We start from the raw sequence: 17,649 nt of genomic DNA, 5'->3' as shown, positions 1-17,649 counted from the left end.
CATGCGAATTATAGAGAGTCCACGAAACACAACGTTGAATGACCATTTCAGATTAATTATACACGAGACCTACATTTTGCAGAACCTATTGAATGAGACCATCTTCTTAAGAAATGAATGGCAAAGGACTATATCACTACGGAAGTTGAAGCATTTGCACATGTAAAAATTGAGAGATGTTTAATATGGTTTAAAATAATTAGAAATGAGAACATCAGGAATATCACTCTTTCAAGAGCTTTACACAAGTAGCTATTTCTTCTTCAAAATGAACTTTAGTATTAAGATTAGTATTACTTCCTTTAATAAAGAAAATAAGACAGAAATTAAGCCATCTTTCATAGTTACATATGAGTGAATGCAGGAGCTGAGCTATCAACCAAGGTGGTTTATCACAGAGCCTGCTGCGTTAATCAAAATATTATACTTCTTTTAAGAAAGAGAATCAACAAAAACTGAAATAAGATCATTAGAGTAGATCAAAACAGAGAATACCATCTCTCTCACTCTGGTTAAACATTACAGCCAAGTTTGAGTGAAGAGGAAGTTGATGTTTGTTCAAAATCCCCTGAGGATACATGCCTCCAGTGTTGGTGGAACAGCTTGTTATAGAACAACTCACCCACTGAAAAAGCAGAACCAAACAAACATCAGAGTACTATGAAGGAAGTGAGAACTTGAGGAACCAAGATCCAGAAGAGAAGGGAGTCACAGAAAGGTGAGCATCAAACTTTGCACTTCTGTCTTTGAGAAGTTTATGGAACATAAATTATGGCTGTGAATTTGAGAGGTTCTGCAGCCATTGTACAGAGAGAGAAGAACAAAACTTCAAATTCAGAGGGCATCCATAAGGAGAGGCCTTGGTCACCTCCACATCTTGTCATTTAAGAACCACAGAGGTCCACACCATAGTAGTGGGTAGAGAACATAATGAGACCAGCCCTAACAAAGACAGAACACTAGCATCCAAAAAGGTAAATCCGTAATAGAATTAAGGTGATTGTTCACCCACGCTACTTGACTGCAAAGTAAAAGCAACTTCCCCCCTGGAAGAAGTTAACATCATTCAAAATTGCATATCACCTCTCTATGCCTCTTTACACATAATGCCTTATAAGTAGTAAAAAATTACCCAGTGCACCAGGAAAAAAGACCAAATGACTGATTTTAATGAGAGAAAACAGATAAGAGACACATGCTCACAGAAGATACAGACAATGCTATTATCAGACAGCTTTGTATTAGACATAATTAATTTACTCTAGGGTTTAAAAGTCAACATAGAATTTCAAGGTGAAAAGGGAAAACTATATAGTGGAGGCAAATATAAATTCTAAAATTGAAAGAGACAGGAATAAAATGTAAAATTCAATTGGTGGTTTAATTGGTGGCAGATGATATGCACCAAAAGAGAGACTAAGTTAATTGGGAGATAGGTCACAAGATTAAAATAAAGAGAATTATAAGAGAGATACAGAACATTTTGAAATACACACACACACATAGAGTCCAGAAGGAAAGGAGAGAGGTAATGAGATAGAAGCAATATTTGAAGACTTAATGCTATTAATTATTTCAAAATTGTCCAGAGATAAAAAAAATCATAATTTCAAAAAGCACTAGGACTATGAAGAAGGAAAAGTACAAAGAAAACCATGTCTAAACACATAGTAACAAAACTACTAAAACACAAAGCAAAAAATTAAAATGAGAAAGCAAACATACATACACATTACATTCAAAGGAGCAAGACTCCCTTTCTAATTAAAACAATGAGAGCTAGAAAACAAAGAAATCATATCTTCATAAAGAAAAAAGAAGATAGGTACATTTAGGGTCTTAAATCATTAGTACTGCCCTTGGATTTTAACGATAGGCTTCTCTTCCCTAGGTGCAAAGTTGTAGAGGACACTGACCCAGCCTTGACAGCTATGTTGCACCCTAAAGTCAGGAATCTGGAGGCAAAGGGAAATGCTTACCAAGATTCTATATGCACCCTTCTTCCGGCAAGAACACACGCTACATAATTGAGAACCCGAATTCCCTGTCTAAATTTCTTAAACCCAATTCCAGGGTCTTTTTGGTACTCTTCCCTTGGTTCTTGCACAAAAGTTGGATCATGCCACCTGTGTTTGAACTCCTATACTTGAGACTTTAAATCTGAGGGTTTCTAAACTGCAGTGCCGATGACATTTGGGCCAGATAATTCATTATTATGGGGGACTTGCCTGTGTATCATATATTTAGCAGGATCCATGACTTCCTCTGCTAGACACCAACAGCACCACTCCCCCAAGTTGTGACCACCAAAATGTCTCCAGACATCATCAAATGTCCCTTGAGGGTGGCAAAACTATCCCCAGTTAAGAACTAGTCATTGGAGGGATCACACAGAGGTGCTTCTTTGTGAGGAGGAATAGACAGAGGTTGGATGTGTGGGCTGAGCTATCCTTATGTGCCCGCTTAAGGTTGTGGAAGTCATTGGGGGTGAAAAGATGGGATGAGTCAGAAGGCCACGTGAGCAGCTCCCTCCGAGGATCCACGCTTCAGTGAGGAATTTGGAGGTATCTAAAAATTGTGAGTTCAAACCTAGTCTTCTATGACATCGTGAAATTATGTTTTATTTAATGGTTTGTTAGCTTTATTTATTAATCTAGTTATTTAGAGATATCATGTATGAGCCTCAATTTGTACTCTTGCCCTGGTCCTGAAAATGTTAAGGGTCAGCATGTAAATTATTGAACCACAAAACTGAGCTCTGGATTTGCAGTAACAAAGGGGTCTACGTTGCTTTGGAAAAATTATTACTTTGTATGTTTGACATAGGGGGCTCACTAAAGCATGAGCATCAGAGCAGAAGCCTCTCTTGTTTGGCTCTAACGGCAGAACTAACTGAATATACCTGTTATCATACATCCAGAAATTCCATTTCTAGGTAGAAACCAAAAACAATGCACACTTATACACACAATAAGACTTGACCAGAATGTTCACAGGGGCATTTTTCATCATAGCTCAAATCTGGAAACAATCTAAATATCCATCAAAAGTAGGATGATGTAATCATTTGTGATAAAATTACATAATGGAATGTATGGCAGTGAAAAGGAACGAATTGTAACTACATACAACAACATGAATAAGTGTCCCAAACACAATGTTGATCAATACTTGCCAAACACTAACAAATATATACTACATTTTTCTATTTATCTGAAGTTCAAACACAGTCGATTGAAATCAATGGTGATAGAAGTCAGAGTACTGTTTACTTCTGAGAAAGAGAAGGGTGACAGTAACTGGGAGGAAGCACAAGAGATCCTATGGAATGTTGGTAATCTGTGGGGATTATCTAGGTGTGTGGACTTTGTGTGATAATTTGTTAAACTGTAATCTTAATATTTCTGTGTAATTATTCAGTGCAATAAATTTACCTAAATATGAAAGTTTATTTTAAAAATCCCATGAAATATTTTGGTATGCAAGTTTATGTTACTTAAAATGGAGTGTGTAGGGCAGAATAATGACTCTCAACCTCCTGATCCCCCTACACCACCAAAGACTTCTAGACTCTAACCCCTGGATCCTATGAATATGTTAGTTGCATGCCCAAAAGTATTTTACAAATGTCATTAAGGTTAAGAACCTTAAAATGGGGACCTGATGGTGGATTACCCATTTGAGCTCCATCTAATCATATGAATCTCTAAAAATAGAGAACTTATCCCAGTTGAGTTAAAGAGAGTGAAAGAGAGAGAGATTAGCACGAGAAGGATTCGACACCCACCTCTGATTCTAAAATGGAGGGAACTAGGTGCAAGGACCAGAGAAAGAAGCTTTTCCTGGGAGCTGGAAAAGGCACAAAATGGAGTTTCCTCTTAAACTCTCATAAACGAATGCAGCCTCCTTACCACATTGATTTTAGACCAGTGAGATCCAGGTAGGATTTGTGACATACAACTATAAGGAAGTAATTTTGTGTTGTTTTAAGTCCTTATGTTTATTGTAAGTTGTTACTGCAGTGATCCAAAACTAACACACAGAGTAAGCTATATTACATAACATTCAGATTTCAGAAGGCCAAAACAACTATTCTGAACAATGTTTTTATAAAGCCACCAGGTTTTCCGTAGATTTTGGAGAAAATCTCCAGATTTCTGGAGAAAAGAAACAAATTTCAAGAATTTGTGTATATTTATGTGCATTGGGAATATGCTATGAAAATTTATAAGCAACAGTCTTTTATCTATAATGTGCAAAGCCAGGGAGTGCAAGGGGAAATGGCAGTACTGGAGGTCTGATGAATAAAAAATGAAAGAAGTGGGCAAAATAAAATGCAAGTTAAAGATGTTAAGGATAGAAAGAAAAGTATAGATATAGAAAACATGAAAGAATGTATAAGGAACTGTGAAGGAAAAGATAAGAGGATCACATATTAAATATGATATCTTTTTTACCAGGAAAACATCAAAAGATTAAAACTTTGTTAAGATGGCAGGATGTGCAATTAACATGCGGAAATTGAGTTCATATGTTTAAATAAATAAGTTTTAGGAGACATAGTGGAAAAATTTTTAAATATGAATAAAAATATTAAGTCCTGGTGGTAAGAGTGTTTGTAGTATACAAAAAAAATTATACTAAAATAATTGTGAAATATTCTTGAAAGATTCCAAGAAAAATTTGCACAAATGGAAAAGCAAAATGTCCTTCAGTAGAAAGATACAAATTTACAAATACATCAGCTCTCCCTAAGCTAACCTATAATTTTAATGTGATCTAAACAAAAATGTAAATAAGATGCTTTGGAACTAAAAAGGTAAATCTATAATTCATATAGAAATATAAAAATGTACACTGGGGCCAGCCCAGTGGCATAGTGGTTAAGTTTGCATGCTCTGTTTTGGCAGTCCAGGGTTTGCAGGTTTGGATTCTGGGCGCCAAACTACACACTACGCATTAAGCCATACTATGGTGGCATCCCACATAGAAGAACTGGAAGGACGTACAACTAGAATATACAACTATGTACTGGGGCTTTGGGCAGGAAAAGAAAAGGAGGAAGATTGGCAACAGATGTTAGCTCAGGGCCAATCTTCCTCATCAAATACAAAAAAAAAGCATGTCTTAAAAAATAATAATAATTAAAATAAATAAATAAGTATAAAGAAAGAATTTCTGAAAACATAATATCATTGATTTAGCCTACGTCATATTACATTAAAATATACTGTAAACCATCACTGCGTAAGCAGTGTGGAGCTGGCACATGAATAGATATAACGGACAATAATTGAAAGCCTAGAAATAAACAAACATGATATTGATGTACATAAATGTTAATATTTCAAGTCGATGGGGAAATTTTGAACTTTTAAGGAAACAGCAATCTAGAAAATAAAAAAAAAAAATCACCTCCTAACTCACAAAAAGATTAATTCCAAATAAACTACATATTTAATTTTTAAAAAAGCAAATCATACACATACTAAAAGAAACCATGAGCTAATTCTTTTACAACTTCAGAGTGGAAAAGGCCTTTTTAAGTAGAACACAAGACCTCTGAAAATACAATAAAATATTGATAAATCAAAATGTACATTAAAATTTTCTTCATAGAAAAAATAAGCAAAATCCAAATAAAAATAATATTTGAAATTAATATCAAGAAACAGTGCTAATTTTCTTAAAGTGTGTTCCTATAGGCAATTGAAAAGAAGACCAATACCAAATAAAAATTAAGGAATATGAATGGATAATTTCAGAAAATGAAATGCTAATGATCCTTAAACATAGGAAATGAAAACATTTCCTGATAAGAGAAATAAAATAAAAATCATACAGACACAAGAATTTTTACCTATCGTAGTAGCAAAGATCCAGAAGTTGAAGAACACAAAAAATTTATGAGGAAACCATAGAGCTCAGTCATTTCTGATTGTTCTATAAACGTCTGCAATCTCCATGAAGTGTAATTTTGTAATATCTGTCAAAATAAAAATATGAAATCCAAAAATTTCACTTCTAAAAAATTATCCTACTCGCTTATTAAAATAAATATGAAATGCTCTATTCTATAGTGTATTTGAGTAAAATGACAGGTAAAATAAAATAAAGGTGTGTTTATATATATAATATATCTGCAGGAATGCCTAATAAAGCACTACCAGTATTTCTCTTCAGAAACTGAGTTGTATTAATAAAACGAGCAAAAATTAATAAAAACAAAATTAAAAATTAACTGAGCTAAAAGAGTCCCAAAAGTTATATAATTCACTAGGATATCATTAAATGAGGAAAGGGAACTTTTACAAAAGGAAAATGAAAGCACAGGTTGTAGAAAACTAAAACTTTTCCATGTTATACTCCACTGAGTTGAGTCTGATCAAAAAAAAAAACATTTTAAAGGTTTTAAGGTGAAGAGTAACGAGCCTCTCTGGGAAAATGTGTGCTCCACTTTTCTGTCACTTCTGATACGTGGTGTAGGGAAATGTCTGCTGTCGACAAGAATGGTGTGGAAAGAAAGGCTGCCTTCTTTCCGACTTTCTACCTCTCTGTCACAATGAGATGTCTAACATGTCTAGGGAGACTCCGTCAGTTGCTAATCCTCTGGTCAAATTTCAAGAATTTATTCTGTTAACATTAACTAATAAGTATTGATTTCTTTATGCATTAACCTTATTTTTCCCATAATATCAAAACACTTGAATTATTTATGACCTCTAAATGTTGATTATACAACATTAAATTCAGAGCAAAATGCAAAATTTTTAAATAGTGTATATTTTAGTATTAGTCAAAGTCTACTTTATGTATCTGACTTCTTTCTTCTTCTCTTACATACAGCCTTTCTCCGCATAGTAGGACAAATATTCATTGACAGCTCTTAAGTCTTATTTTTCACAAGTTCTAATACAATAGTTTAATGAACATTCCTTTTGAATTCCATCTGGAAACATTCTAGGAGAGGATCATAATGAATCAGTTGCCTTCCCCTGAACTATTCAACCATTATTAGAGGAGTGGAGTTAGGTTAGAACTTGGTACTCTCCTGTGAACCACGTCCCTAGAATAAAGAATGTTCATGTCCTCAAAGAATGTGCAGTTTCTTTTGGGGTTCTTCCCAAAAGAAAGAAGGATGCTTAAGAACAAACACAAAGCAAGCAAACTAAAAAAAGAACAAAACACTATATAGAGACGATGATACGTAAATAGATAATAGGTAGATGATAGATAGAAAGATAGACAGACAGATAGATTTAGACAGATAGATAGAAACATAGGTAGACTAATAGAAAAAATATTCTGTATACTACAAACACATATACAAACCCCAAGACTTATAATTGATTATCGCTGGACAGTAGCATGTGGATGGCTCTGTGTTTACCAAATTTTTACCAAAAAAATATATTAAGCTTAAAATCAGAACAGAATAAATACATAAAGTATGTATTGTACAAATTGAATAAAAAAGGAATTTTATCAGCAATATATACATTGATATTTTAGTGTCAAAGAAGGTATTGTTTTTCACTCAGAAAAACTTGGGTTTGAATTATTTAAGCCTTCTCAGCCTTAGTATAAAAGCTCTTTGAAAAATAACTTAGTTGGTTCAAAACATGAGAACATGTATGTTAAATTTTTAGGAAGATGCTCAATAAATAGTTCTGGTTTAATATCACATATGGTAAGATTATTACATATCTTTAAAAAAATACATGATCACAATTTGTAATTAACCTTTGAAAAAGCAATGCACAGTCACCATTCAAAATTAAAATGCTTTAAAATAGTGATGTCCGAGTCACCTGAAGACCTAATGCACTTTCTAAGAAAAGTTATAGTACTGCCAGGAAAATCTAAAGGTACAAGATTTTAGGCATATAATATTTCCCCACCCACTGTAGTCATTTATGGCAACTGAAAAAGTAATTTATATATTATATATATTAATATGATACATATGCAAAAGTTAAGTTTAAATATTTATTAATCTTACAGCAATTAAGAAAGTCATTATACCACTACTTTTATTTTGGCTCTCTCCTACAAGATATTTGTGAGGGAACTTTATTTAATCAACTAAATGCTCTCTGCTCTATAATACCACATGTTCAAGTTTCACAGTTTGAATCCACTCATTTTCATGAACACTTAGCACAATTTATCAGTATGTTTTGATGCCTTGAGTGACACAAATTACTTTCTAGGGATCTCTGCTTGGGGATCAGTCAATTCCCTGAGTTTTGTAACTAGGGCATTTACCATCTGGCATATTTGTTTCATATTAATGGAGAGTTACTAACCTATGATATATATGCGCTTTACTGATATTTTTATTTTTAACTTTCCCTCCCAATGAATATCAGGGTTCATGTTGACAGCATTTCTCAGAGAAATAAAAGATTGTTTGCCATATTCTCATAATCTCTAACATAATTAAGTTTGCAAATATGTCAGAGAATGTTCTTTTCAGTGATACTCAAACTTTTGAGAGTAAAAGCATCACCTGGGGAGCTTGTTAAAATGCAGATTACATGGAGCTATCAAGGAATCTTGGGAGGTTTCAGGATCTGCATATTTATAAATCATCCTGGATTGTGCTGTCAAAGGTCAGCCACAATCAACTAACTTACTCAAACTATCAGTGTCTCTATGATAATCACAAGCTCTGGTTTTAAAGCCTTGTTTTAAAAATCCATAAGATTAAAAAGACAACAAGAAATCTTGGTCCAAACTTTCCCTAAACTTGATAATGGAGAATTTGTCCTGCCTTTGTCACCATGAACTTACCCAAACAAGCTGAAAGAAGTTTATATCTCAATCCCTCTTTCAACTTCCACTCTTGCCCCATGGTATTTTTTATCATTACCACTATCATTATAAACCTTACTATCTGTAATAGGGAAATTCACCCAATTGTTACAAAATTCAAAAATTATTTCTCTCCATGCATATAAGAGCCAGGGATACAAGCAAAACAACATGATATTGAATAAAATATTTGTAGCTCAGTGATCTCTTATTATAGCTAGGTGCTTACTCAAGAAAAGCTCGAAAGAAGTTCAACAGAGTTTGTGTCATGAAACCCTGGTATTTCAAAAGAAATTATCAAATGAAAATATACCAATGAACAATGGACATAGAATAAAACCTCATCATCACTAAATATAGAAGAAATGTCTTTTCAAATATTGAAATAGTGCAACCTCTTCAATAGGAAATTATTAAAATATAATAAAATCTAAAGTCATTTATAATGTGGGTAAACTAACCCTTCTCTCATGTCTCATATTCACTCTCTCAGAAAGTTATGTTAGGTTTTCTTTCAAAATATATAAAAGAAGTATAGTACTTTTCACAACACGCACATCTATCTTTTGAAACCAGTGATCCTGCATTGCTGTGTGACAATATGCATGGAGCACTGCCAACCAAAGACGTTCACCCAGAGCCCAGTATTCAGAGTTTTTAGTGCAGCTCCATGATGTAGGCGTGATTGATTTCCCATATGGCTGATTTCATTTTCTAGCCCTTCAAGGAGTTGACTGATATTCTGTGACCCAAAGCCCTCACCCTAAATCACATTGTGTGGCCGGCCCCCATCCTAAAACTATATAGAGTGGCCAACATTCATTCTAAATTGCATTGTTATACTATCCAGGGTGAGCCAAAGACCTCAAGCAAGCAATAATACTTCATTCGGTTATATTTCAAGGGATTTGAGGTCATCTTCCAGAAGCTGAAGGCCAAGGTGAATTAATTCTTCAATACAGTATATATATACAGTTAAAAGTTAAACTGAGGCATATTAAAAATTTTGAGAGTTTATTTAAGAAAAATCTATTCTAATCAGACAGTATCCACTCTAGCAGATAGAAAGGAGCTCCAAGGAGCTGTAAGAAATGAAAGACTTGTATGGATAGAAGGGAGCAGAAACAAGGAACTTAAACTTGGTAAAAAAAGCAGGCTGGTTATTGCAAAGCTACTTTCCATTAGGAGATGGCAAGCATTGATCAGGCAGATCACCTAACCACTGCTGATCAGGTGATTATGGATTGATTAGTTTAAAATTTCATTTCTGAGATAGCTGAAACAGTAATAGTTAAGTCTCAATTTGGTGGTGTAGGGCTTAGCACAAGTGACTCCATTTTGGGCCCTTTGGGAGTATATATATATTCCCCCAAAAGAGTTAATTCTTCAGGAGGATAAAATCAACATACATCAAGTTATGAAGATTCCCTAGGAAATATAGGAACCTGACAGTATCACATCTACAGGAAAACAAGTTTATAAATTTAAGCTCAGCAGATAACCTAAGGAAGACTCATTCTGAGAAGTGTGACCTTGGTGCCATGATAGCTCCATATAAAGTTTTGATAGAGGCAAGAAATATAATGTTACCCAGGAGCAACCATACAGGGGATTAATTGAGTAAAGTTATTTGGAAAAGCATGACATCTTTATCTTCTCTCCTACCCTGTTTGAACAGTGGGGATATTTGCTCCCAAACCAAAACCATTAACTAGTTGCAGAGGTAAGAAAGTGCTTGTCATACTGTTAATCCCCCAAATTGAGGACAAGCCATGATACTCATAATTCAAGGAACAAGCACATCTGGCTAGCATCAAGGGTCTGCTTTTGTCACATCTCTCTACACAAATACCCTCTGGAGGCAGGAGTAACCTAAGCATAACCCATACTCCTTGGCAGGCAAATAAGAAATATCAAATATGAAGATGAGCAGAAATTTAAGCATCAACGTTAAATGAACCAGTATCATGAATGAAAAGACATTAAAGTCAGCAGAGGAATAAAATCCAAAGGGATAGCAAAAAAGGCAAACAAAATAAGAATTTAATAAGGATGCAGTGAACATGCCGAGATAGTGAAGTAGACAATAAACTAACTTAAAGAAGTAACTAGAAATTTCATAAAATTAATATGTGAATATTGTTTTTTTAAGTTAAAAAGTTAAATCACAAAATGAACATGTATAGCCTTAAAACTGGCCCTATAAGTAAAATGTGAAAAGTAAATTACTTGCTGGAATTGTGGAGGGTTATCATATTTTTGATAGAATGTGGCATAAAGCAACAAAGTGAGGGAAAGTATGAGTGACAAGTTAAGTGATAACAGGCATGTAGTACAGAAGTCCCAGAAGGTGTTTAATTGAATTTCCACCATGAGAAAGAAGAAAGTTTAGAAAAGAGGAATTACTCAGTGATGTAATAAAAAGTATTTTCCCAGAGAAGAAGAAAGACACTGTATTCGGATTAAAATGGCAGAGTAGTGCAAACCCAAAAAATTATAAAAACTCAATATATTGTAATAAAATTTCAGAACACTGTGAAAAAATTCCCAGAGATAAAACAAAACAATAAGAAAACAAAAGTAGTAAATTCCAAAGGAAATAAAACATATTAAAATTTCCATCCGATGTGACGTAAAACATATTTGAAAAGTATGACATTTTTTTCATAAAAATATTTACAAAGCTCCAATAAGCAACTATTATGAACCTAAAATCTTATTCTCAATCAAAAAATCATTCAAGTTGGAGCAAAAATCCACAAATTTGAAGAATAGAAACACTAAAATATTGAGAATTTTTCAAAAAAGGAATGAACATACATCTATCCATCCTTGCATATAGATAGACATAAATATGTGCAGATTTTATGCCTCCATCTCAACATAACAACAGCAACAGAATGGTAATTATATGAGGTGAAGGATGTGTTAACTAACCTTGTTGTGGTAACCATTTTTCAATACATACATGTATCAAATCATCACATTGGACAACTTAAACCTATCCAACATTATATGTCAATTACATGTGCTGTTAATTTTTTTCTTTTTAGTAAAGGCTAACCACTGAAACAAAGAATCATAACTCCAAAGAGCAAATAAATATGTTCTACAACGGCTCATTGCTAAAATGAAATGAAGTTAACCAAAAAATTTGAGGTTAAAATATTTAAATTAGGGGCTGGCCCCACGGCTGAGTGGTTAAGTTCACTTGCTCCACTTCAGCCGCCCAGGGTTTTGCTGGTTCAGATCATGGGCTCGGACATGGCACCGCTAATTAGGCCACGCTGAGGCGGTGTCCCACATAGCACAACCAGAGGCACTCACAACTAGAATACACAACTATGCACTGGGGGGCTTTGGGGAGAAAAATAAAAAAAAAGAAGATTGGCAACAGTTGTTGGCTCAGGAACCAATTTTTAAAATTTATATATATATATTAAAATTAACTTTTTGTAACAGCAGAAACAAACTACAATTTCAAACTATTTAGGAATAAACAACAATATGAGAACTTAATATAAAACCTGTGAGATAAACATCTTGCCAAAGAAGATATACAGATGGAAAATAAATATATGGAAAGACGCCCCACCTCACATCATCAGGGAAATGCATAGTAAAACAACGAGATACCACTACATACCTATTAGAATGGCCAAAATCTGGAACACTGTCACCACCAAATTTATTCAGTAGGTGAACGGATAAATAAACTGTAGTTCATTCAGACAATGGAATATTATTCAATACTAAAAGGAAATGAGCTTTCAAGCCATGAAAAGACATAGTGGAATCCTAAATGTATATTACTAAATGAAAGAAGCCAATCTGAGAAGACTACATACTGTATGATTCCAACTATATGACATTCTGGAAGAGGGAAAGCATGAAAACAATAGAAAGATCTGTGGTTGCAGGGGGGTGGGGGGATGACTAGGCAAAGCACAGAGGATTTTTAGAGCAGTGAAAATATTCTGCACGACATTAAAGTGATGGATAAATATCACTATACATTTGTCCAAATCCATATAATGTACAACACCAAGAGTGAACCCTGAGACAAACTATGTACTTTGGGTGAATATGATGTGTCAATCTAGGTTCATCTTTGGCAAAAAAAAATGAAAGAAAGAAAGAAAAGTGTACCATTCTAGTGAGTGACGTTGATAATGGGGAAGACTATTCCTGTGTTGGGGAAGGGGGTAAATGGGAAATTTCTGTACCTCACTCTTAATTTTAATGTAAATCTAAGACTGCTCCAAAAAACAATCTTAAAAAAACAGAAGCATCTCACACGAGATGTGAGATATAACAAAACAGTATTCATACAAAAATTTATAGTTAAAAAATTGATCCCATAAACGTAAAGTACTTTTTTCTTTCTTTTCTATATATTATATAATTTAACTGTAGAGACACACTGGGAAGAGTACCATGAACATCTTCAGGGCTTACTGTATAATCCAGATATAACATATGAACCATTTAACATATGTGTGAAGTGAGAAACAAATTCTTAATCATTCGTAACTTCTCCAGTTAACTAATTGCATCAGTCCACTGATTTAGAGTCCTTTGAATTAAGAGTGTAATGAATATCTTAAGGAAGTACTTGAAATAATATGAGAAAAATGTACTTTAAAAAACTTCCCCTTGGGGCTGGCCCCGTGGCCGAGTGGTTAAGTTTGCGCGCTCCGCTGCAGGCGGCCCAGTGTTTCGTTAGTTCGAATCCTGGGCGCGGACATGGCACTGCTCATCAGACCACGCTGAGGCAGCGTCCCACATGCCACAACTAGAAGAACCCACAACGAAGAATACACAACTATGTACCGGGGGGATTTGGGGATAAAAAGGAAAAAATAAAATCTTTAAAAAAAAAAAAAAAAAAAAAAAAACTTCCCCTTGGAGGCCAGACCAGTGACATAGTGATTAAATTCACAAGCTCCACTTTCACAGCCCAGGGTTTGCAGGTTAGGATCCTGGGCGCAGACCTACACACCACTTATCAAGCCTTGCTGTGGCAGGCATCCCACATATAAAATAGAGAAAGATGGGCACAGAGGTTAGCTCAGGGCCAATCTTCCTCAAAAATAATATATCATTAGAGAAAGGGAAATGACCAGGAATATTTGGGATTATTAGACACCATTTTCAAGATATTATTAATTTCACAGGAGCAAGAATTATGGTCATCTACTTCTTGGAGGTGGTTTATGAAGGCCAGGTGATATATGGGGAAAAAATGACTTTATTATACACAGTGGGTCCCTGCACCAATCCCAGAGTTAATTCTTTAGATATTTGGTCTTCAGTTGTAACTATAACTGGCCTACTCCCAGTATGAGTTCCCTAACCCATAGGCTAAGATGTATTACAAAGGAAAGAGGAAAACAAATTGCCTAGAGCCATTCATCCTACAAAAATATGAGATTCAAAATCATAATGTAATACTAGGATAATCCCAAAGTTAGTGACAGCATAAAAGATTATAAAGATTCACAAAAGGTGATTCTTATCACACCTACAAAGAACTCTACAGTTTGGACTATATTGAATATCGTTACTTCTTAGAAATCAATGGTGAACTGTTGTAAACACATTAGATTGGTGGTTCCATACATAGACATTTTTCCAGATGGATTTTTTTCCTCAAGCAAATAAATTTATCTTTGGTCCATGGTATGTAACTTTCATCTGGAAGACACTTCGCACTTTATTTTGTAAACAGAAAGCATCAAAGTAGGTTTTATTTGACGAGGAAAACGGTCAATCAAATCAGACTCACAAAATTAAGAGATCTTACTCAATATCAAACCCATTCAATAATACTTCTATCTAGAAAAATTGTTTTGCTAAAATGGAAGTGGCAGTGGGCCGATGACCTGCATGCTTCATTGCAAGTGTGATGCTGTATTTAGGGAAGTTATAACGAAGATGGAAAGAGGATTAGGAAAAGAAAAAACTGAAAGAGAAGCCAAATTAGAGAAGGGGGAAAAAGATAGTGAGATAGAAACAACCATTCTCCAGTCTTTCATGATAATCACTTGTTCTCAATGACAATTTTACCAACTATGGACACATCCACAAACAACATAGTTTAGCTTAGCGTGTGTCTGAATTTTATAGTGTGTTCATTTTTTTTCTTCCACCTTTTCCTCAATATTATTTTGTGATTTTGTGATTTTTAATGGTTGTTGCCTGTGGGTGCCATTTGTTCATTTTTCATTGCTAAATAGTATCGCATTACATGAAGAGGCAACATTTTCTTTTTAATCCATTTTGATGTGGGTAAAAATTTATATTTTTTTGAGTTGAGAACCATAATGGAAAGATTGGTATGTGCATTTTGGAACATGTATCTTAACTGTACAAATACTTGAGTTTCTTCAAGATATTTATCTAAGAGTGAGTCATGGGCTCTGGAGATCTTTGCTTACCTAGGTAATGTTACATTGTATCCAAAGAAATTATATCAATTAACAGCAGAATATTACAGTTGTCTTTGGTCTATAAGCTCACTTTGGTGTTGGTAGATATTTTTAATTTTTGAAACTCTAGAATGTGTCTACCCTGATTGCATTTTGATAGTCATTTTTTCCTAGAATATAAATTCCATTAATTATTTTTAATACAATCATTGCAATTTGGATTTACTCTTTTTGTAGTTGCTTTTCAAGTCACTTGCTCATTTTTGTAGAGTTTATTTTTTGTTTGTTTGTTTGTAAGGAAGATTGGCCCTGGGCTAACATCTGTGCCAATCTTCCTCTATTTTATGTGGGATGCTGCCAACAGTATGACTTGATGAGTGGTGCTAGGTCTGTGCCTGGGATCCAAACCTGCTGACCTGGGCCGCCCACTGAAGCAGAGTGCACGAACTTAACCACTATGCCGCTGGGCAGGCCCTCAGTTTATTTTTTTAATTGATTCATATGTCCTTCTTTCTACATTTTGGATGCTTGTCATTTGTTATATGTGTTGAAAACTACATGTTGAAAATAACTTCCTACGCAGTGTGGTTTTTTTCACTCCTACATTTTGGCTTTTTTTACACATTGTCACATTTTCATTCTCTTGTGATTAGTTGAATTCTTAATTTTAATATACTATCATCTGTTCCTTTAAGATTAGTATTAAGTAACTCTTTCATTATCACGGTTTCATTAAGACAATATAATATCTTTTTAACATCCTATGGTTTTCCCTTTTACAATGAGATAATTGTTTTACATGCAAGGGATCTATGCTATGGAATGACATAAGGATCCATTTCCATTTTTTAATGCACTTCCAGGATCATTTGTTTAAATGCCTAACCTTTCTCCATTTTTCTGAGTGCCACTTCTGTCCTATATCTGTATATGTGTGTGTCCGTTTCTATGTGCACAGACTGTTACATTGATTACTTTATTTCCAGCATTAATATGGCTGTATATATCAGACCACGGCTTTATCAAAAGTCCTAATATTTGCAGAATAAAGTTCTCCCATTCCTTTCTTTGTCTTTTTTTTACATTGCTCACTTGTTTGTCAACAGTATCCACTTAGTTGTGGGACAACTGGTATCTCCTGCAGTTCCAGTTTATACAGAAGTCAAGGAATAGGGAAAAACTGAAGACGTCATTCTTGGGTTATTTGGGGAGTCTCTTATCTCTGGTTTGGAGGTGTGCTTGATGTGCACTGAGAATTCTCCTTTGGACACTGAGTAGAGGAACTGCCCCTTCTCTTGTGTGGGGTTATAAAAGCTGGATCATGAGACACATATACTGTGAAGCAGCGCACTGCGGTTATATCATAAAATGTTTATCTTTTTTCATTATTATTTCCGTGTTTTGTAACATAGGGTAGCCATGATACATTCTTTGTTTCTAGTTTTTTTATTTACCTGATATTGAAAATGAAATATTTGAATAAAGTTCATTTTAATCCTGGTCCTAATTTAGAAAAATTAGTTTCTATTCTAAAGACACTGTTGAAAAACATGTTTTCTTAGGTGCTTTCATTCTGATGTTTTTAAATGGATGTGTACACATACATAAACTGCATAACACCCTTTGCATATCTGTCCTTCTGAAAAATGATATATTTTTGTAAAAATAGCTTTTTTATACAAGAAATAATTTGGACCAAATAATTTGTGTAATTACCTAATACTTGATTATTTTATGGTGAAAGAATCTGTGTATTTCTTCTCTTTAGTATACCCTTTGATATTTTTATTACCATCCACTTTACAGGAAGGTAAATAATAGTGATTAAAGATAATGGTAGGTTTATTTAGAATGAATGTGAGGTAAGACTATTCCTGTGTTTGGACAGTTTAGAAACATATATAGGAAAAGGCAGATTATAGACAATTGAGTGTGGTCAAATGAATTTAAATCTTTCAGAATCCAATTGCTATCAATGTGAGATTTTTACAATATCTGTGTTTTCCACATATACACAAAAATAGAATTTTTCTATCTCTTGAAGAATGCAATGTAGACTAAAATAAAGCAGTCAAAATTGCTCATTTGCCAAATTGGCTGTTATCCATATATTAATTATAACCACAAACTTAATTGTTTCCCTTTTGCTGGGCAAAAAAAAAAAAATTACATTCTGAAAAGAGTATATTTCACCTTGAATATAAGTCAAAATATACAAACTGAACATATATTTTTCGTAACTAGAGATGTATCAAAATCATCAATGAGACACACACATTACAAACCATTAATATAAACATTTTGTTATCAATGTCAGCTTTTATCTCCCTGAAAATAGTGATCTTCTTGAGTCAGAATGTTCTGTTACAGTGCATCTTTTTAAAGTCTTGGATCAAATAGC

General features: G+C 34.1%; 1 long non-coding RNA gene across 1 annotated transcript; it reads left to right on the top strand.

The window, feature by feature from the left end:
- Window positions 1–619: 619 nt before the first annotated feature.
- Window positions 620–16,743, top strand: LOC139076388 (uncharacterized). Its single transcript, XR_011527954.1, has 3 exons — window positions 620–718; window positions 2,469–2,577; window positions 16,355–16,743. It is a non-coding gene; the product is annotated as an uncharacterized lncRNA (long non-coding RNA).
- The last annotated feature ends 906 nt before the right edge of the window (window positions 16,744–17,649 follow it).

This window comes from Equus przewalskii, chromosome 16, assembly GCF_037783145.1.
Source record: "Equus przewalskii isolate Varuska chromosome 16, EquPr2, whole genome shotgun sequence".
NCBI lineage: Eukaryota > Metazoa > Chordata > Mammalia > Perissodactyla > Equidae > Equus > Equus przewalskii.
The sequence above is the reverse complement of the archived record's forward strand: the minus strand, read 5'-3'. Positions and strand labels throughout refer to the sequence as shown.